The following is a 6,312-nucleotide window of genomic DNA, read 5'->3' on the forward strand; positions in this document are numbered from 1 at the left end:
GCCTGGTGAATTTTTCTTGTGGTAGGCCACGATGCAATCTTTGTAGCGCCGACTTGGAGTCCGTCAGCACTACAACATCTCGTGCAGAAAAGGATCGCAATTTTCGCAAAGCCGCGGTGATTGCAGCGCTTTCTACCGTTGTGGACGAAACCACACGATCCAGGCGGCCCGACCATGATACGCCAAGGCAGGGTATGCAGAAAGCCGCTGCCCAGCTATCCGTTTGTATGCACACTGATCCATCGGTGTACACTTGTAGGTGGCCGTGGTACATGGTACTCAAGTGGTCCAGCACAAGAAACATTGCTTCCGCGGCTTAAATGGTGCCTTTCGTTGGTAGCTTGGGTACGCTGTAGTTACAGGCAACATCCACAAAAGACCATGGCGGGTCCATAGGCCGTCGTTTACGCAATTTCAAGCCTAAATATCGAAATGTGTTCAGCGCCGCGTTGAAATGTGAGCCAGTTCTTGCTCTGAGCCGCCGGAGAAGCGCCGTGCCTGCGAAGGACTCTCCCAGTCTTGACAGCTGCGTCAATAAGGCCTGGGACGCCAAAAAGCGGAGTGGAAGAGACTCGGCTTCATTGGTTATCTTCTTGTTTGAAGCCGCCTGAGGAACTCCCATCGCCAAGCGTTGTAGCTTTGTAGCAGAACAATAGATTACTGACGCCTACCTCTCCATGAAACACTTATCTCTTACCTTACCTTAGTTTTCATACTCTTTTCTTTTTATCAGGAAGGAAAAAATGATGATATAGCGCGATTGCTGCGCACCGCTCTTCTAGGACTGTCATTTGTCCACATAATGCTTCTAAAAACGGCCTTGCATTCCCTTCACCCTTCTTCACGGTAGCCACAGCGTTGCGGAGAATAATGCGTTGGAACTTAGTTCCCCAATTCTTTTTGCAATACGTTGTGCATATTCGTTCTGCGACACACACACTCCCTCTCAGTGACAAACACTCGCGCGTGACAATTTTGCTGTAGCGAAGTCTTGTCCTACTACGTTTTGTACGTGCATTTTTTCTCTTGCGTTGTAACGATATGAGTGAGGTTTCACCCATCTGCTGCCGAGGAAGAAATTTCTGTCACGCTATATTTCCGGCATGAAATATCACCAGCGAAAAGGTTGTTTTTGCTGGATTCGTCGCGAGATGGTTTGCAATCTTGCCGGAGCGCGGTATTCCATTCTAAAAAATTGTGTATCTGTAAAATATGCAAAAATACACAAGGCAGCATGAATGCCTTGTCAGAGAGACGGACGTAGCCGATGTACAGAAAAGAAAGGTATGGTATGCCAAAACGATGGTGCATTGTCTTTTTTTTTGTTTCTATGAATACTTTCCGTAACACAAGACGCTTGGTGTATGTTGTGTGGTTGGTACGTTTACGTGCCAGGTGCCGGTTTATAACAGTACATGTCGGCTTGAAGATATATGGATTGATATGCTGATGTACAGTTCTATAGGTGTTTGCATTATTCATGAGGCATTTGTAAAAAAAACACTTGAAAAAGTGCAGGTTTATGTGTCTATATGCATGGAACTCCACATTTGCATTTCAGAACAACCCGGCTTGTTAGTATAGAAGTATATACCTATAGTATAGAAGTATATACCTACATTGGAGCTAAAGCACATCACTGCTGACGTATTATTTTTTTGATCTCACTTCTTTTATGTATCATAATAGTACTGCACAATGCAAGTCCGAATGCATGAACCCGTTATTCGAGTGACACTAGTTTGAGTTTATATACGAACGTGGGAAACTGGCATACATCCAGATGAGCTGTCATTTACTATTTCGAAAAACTACAGTTTTTACAGCAAAGTTCTAATTACTTTCTCAACGGTTTATGCAGAGTGCCTTAGGTTAAGTTTGCTACACCCCTCAACTAACTGTCAGTATCTGCATTTACTAAGTCATATATGAATAAGCAGGCCACCTTGAGTATGTAGACACTGTGCCATCGTGTGGTGGGCTCAATTTTTTAGTCTCTTTTCGGTAGAAAATATGATGCCTGAACCGCTCAGACTTAATCACAATTTGGCTCGATTAAGGATAAGCAATTCTGTTGTAAAGTGGAGAAAACATAAACTAGATTGTCATTTGAGTGAGAGAATGCTAGCAGGGTATATTCGTTCATCAGAAGATGACAAAGGTTGATACTACGTTTTATTTTTGCAAAATTGACGTAGAAGGGTATCAGTTAAACGAGAGTATCACTTTGCTTCGAGACTTCAGAACGCATTTCAAAAGGTTCCGTTAGACCAAGTGTACCCAAACGTGTGTACAACCATGAATATAAACTAGCACTCGTACAAATATCTTCCGAAAAACCATACAAGGCACTTTATTATTAAGCCAGTAATGGGTAATATGACATTAGTAATATTTTATGAGTAATGTTTGTATGCACCCTTCCTAGGACGGTTAGTAAACCTTCTCAAGATGTCACTAACCGAAAGTGAAGTTTCGGGAAAGGTGTAGCTGCCTTGCTAATGGCTTTCAGGCTGTAATACAAGAACATGATAAACCGGAGAAGTTATTAAGTTTTGGACTCATTATTCATGAAATCCTTTATAGGTGTTTCCGATAATAAATGTTTTCAAACTTACCAACTCAAAACAAAAGGATATATTTTAAGCTCAAGCACATGCAGCAACTACACTAAGAAAAAATTAGTCATTTGACGCTTTTTTGCCACGTATATAGCTCGCACATATGTTTATCTTTAACGGGACACGCTAACTTTCTCGTGGAGAACCATGCATCGCACGACTCTCAGAAAGAGAGGTAGCGTGTCTCTATAGAGAGAGTTGTAAAAATAAAAGCGAAAGAAATCTTTCTTTTCCAATGTACAGTCTTTTCCGGGATCCGCAAAAGCTACCATCGTTTTATAGAAAAGAATATCAGTACAGAAGTAGCTTTTGCTGTCGTTCTCAAATGGTAGCCATTTTTCTTCATCTTGGCGAACATGACCTCCGGCAGATGACCACTAAGGTTTGGTGGCTCGTAATACAGTGTCAAGTGAGTTTACCGAAAAGCCGCATTCGATTGCTACCCCAGGCTACGAGTGAGGGCTGGTCTTGGACAACGAAAGCTTAAAACCACCTTAAGCAAGTTGCATCAAAGAAAGTTGGCGTGCACATCTGTAAAGAAGATTGGGAGGGCGTAGTTTCTCTTAAAATGACGTTAAGATGCCTAGGTTTTACGGAACTTTGTGCTAGGTCGAGGAAAGTATCACTGAACGTAAGTAGTATTATAGCTTGCAAGTTCGACGAACACTGGGAAAACCATTTCTATGCTCATACAAAGAACAAAAGCTTCTTGAAAAAGATACCGAGGACAAAGTCTTGGAAAAAGTTGTAAATTACATTTACTAGAGTTTTCATGACAACCAACAGACAATGAAGCCAATGAATGTACAGGGGACGTTATTTGTATTATTCATGATATGAATGCGAAGAAATTAAACTGGATAAAAAGACAACTTGCCGCCTGCAGGGACCGAGCCTACGACCTTCAGAAAACGCGTCTGATGCTCTACCAATCGAGCTACAGCAGCTCTAGTTCAACTGGAAGAGCATCGGACGCATTATCCGAAGGTTGAAGGTTTGGTCCCACCGGCGGCAAGTTGCCTTTTCTTCTCTGCCACAGCACGTTGGCTTTAGTTTCTTCACATATATATTATTGTTAACGTAGCTAACGTCCGCTATACTTTGCTTGGCTTCATTGTCTGTTGGTTGGGTCTAAAAAAGAAAAACGGGCCCGCAAATTCCCCTTCCTTCGTTCATTGACAAGAGTTACATATTCTTTCGTGAACATACCTTATAAATCATCTGCAAAGTGATAAATGTATCATTTGGGTAGCATTTCGGTGAAAATGTACGTTACTGACTGTTCCAGGAAGCTACGCACGCTCTTCATTCCTCTGTCACTCGCAGATTATGGTATTGACGTCTGAACGATGATCATATAGATATCCACTTCGTATTATCGTTAGGGTATGAAAGTATTTTGCAGAAATGCTCATGTTTCCCCGCGTTAGCATGACACTTTTTTCTACATTGATGACTGCAGCTATCCCTATGCATTATTGACAATATTTCCCCTGGTCACTACTCGGCCACTTGAACAGAGCCCTAGCTATTGTCTATCAGCACAGTATATTATATAGAAGTTCGCTGTGTTCAGCCTTCTACTTATCAGAATGACAATTACTATACCTTTCCGTTATACCTTTAATCTATATAACTTTAATCGAATAAGCGAGGACTTGAGGTTCTTTTGCGGGGCCACGATAACCTTACTGCACTCATGATCACGACGCCAATAAAGGTGTTCCGCAGCAGGTAAGTGTTTCGCTCAAGAGGCTTTGCGCCGTTTTATGGCCCCTCGAATATCAACCCTCTACAATAAAGCTTTTTGCTCCCTTGAACTCGGAAGTACAGGGAGGCCACGATGTGATGTGGCAATCTCCATGTAGCTCCAAATGCAAGGTAACGATGAAGCGAAAGCGTAAACAAAAAAACGACATATTACGCAATATAGCAGAAGAAAAACTTCTGGCATGCTACAGCAAGCTTACAACAAAATGCGGGGTATTTCGTGAGGTCGGCATTAAGGCTATTATCGACTCCAAGTAAACTGAAGCATGCCGGCTAGTCTTGCACATCGTTCGTTGTGTAGAAATGTGCTGAGTTCCTTTTTTCCTGTTCACAAGAATGTCGCTCCCTTTCCGATAATGTACTCATAGCATTAGCCTGAATGTGACGAAACAGGTGTCTGGACACCAGGGATATGCTCTTACGTAACGGCGCTTATCTTTAGTCCACTTCGCTAGATGGGTCATTTTAGGCAACTGTAACGATTCTTCTACAAAGCGATGTCCAGAACAATAATAATATGGTCCAGTGTTTCTAGCGATCTTGGTATATTAAAAAAATAATCTCATCAAATTGCATAGCTTTATTATATGACGTTTTATGCTTAAATATTCATTAGTGGCTATCCTAAGTTGGTTGAAACTCCATTTGTATTTCTTTGTGCAATTCAATATATTGTGTTTACTTGTGAACACCAAAATCTGATATTTGCCCTTGTAGCCTTGTTCTACGGACGATCATAATTTTACCGGCCAATTAGTTAATACCTTCATTTCTACAACAATATTTTATGAGTAACAACAGTCAGGGTCATATATAAACTGGCCATTCAGAATACTGAAGTGTTTTAAACTGCTTCTGTAAGAAGTGCCACATGTCGGTTTACATACTAAAGAAAAAGTAGTTTACTAAAATGCTAGATACAGTCAAAGGCAAATAAATTAAAGCGCCAAAGAATGAAAAAAAAGCAGATTATATAGACACACTTTCCAGATGTACTGTTTAGTTTGCGCATTCGTTCTTATCGTTACCGTAGACATATGAGCAGTCATAAACACTACGGCCACTGTTTAAAAACAGCCAGTACGAAACGAAAACAGCCATAAACAAAAAATAGCAGCTCAATAGCAATGACAAGTAGCACTTTCTATAAATGTATCGAGTGTGTGATCTGTGTCACTCTTGTGTTCTTTTCTGTGTGCGCTGCGACAAGTATCACCAACCAAAATTTCAACACACGAACCTAAATAAACAGTTCTCTTGAAGAAGCATAAGAAGCAGGCTGACTGTTTTTCGCGTGGTGGCTCTTGGAACAATAGGCACAACACTGTCAAACTTGTACAGAACACACCCGCTTTGAATACTAAATGGACTTACATCACGTTAAACGAAACTGCTGTATCTAGATTTCCGTGAAAACGCATCACGAGTGCACTTGGGGCACTTAATGCACTCCATGCAGCTGTTCAAATCATCCCAAAGTTTCAACGTACATGGTACCACGAATTTACCCGTGTGATGTTGCTGCTGCATGATGACCGGAATTGCTGAAGAAGCGTACCTCACGTTCTCTAGGAAGCAACGGTGTCGGCACATGTAAGCACCTGTGCTGAAACCTCCCTAGTACGGGCATCTAAGCGTAAGTCAAGTAATATTTGGGCTAATTCTTGAAACGAATCCGATAATTGGGTTGTTAATTTTCATTACGAACGGTATAAACGGGTGGAAGTTAATTTAGAACCGTTTAGGCTCATTTTCTTAATGACTTTAAATCCGAGTGCTCCGTGCTATGTCCCATCTGAGCCTACCATCCGCTCTAATCGCATCATTGTTCTCTACATGTTTTCGATTTTACTTCGTTTTGCGATCCCGGCTATTTCTTTCTTGTTTCCCCAATGCTCACGTACTCTGTGAATGATTATTC

Source organism: Rhipicephalus sanguineus, chromosome 5, assembly GCF_013339695.2.
Source record: "Rhipicephalus sanguineus isolate Rsan-2018 chromosome 5, BIME_Rsan_1.4, whole genome shotgun sequence".
Taxonomy (NCBI): Eukaryota; Metazoa; Arthropoda; class Arachnida; order Ixodida; family Ixodidae; genus Rhipicephalus; species Rhipicephalus sanguineus.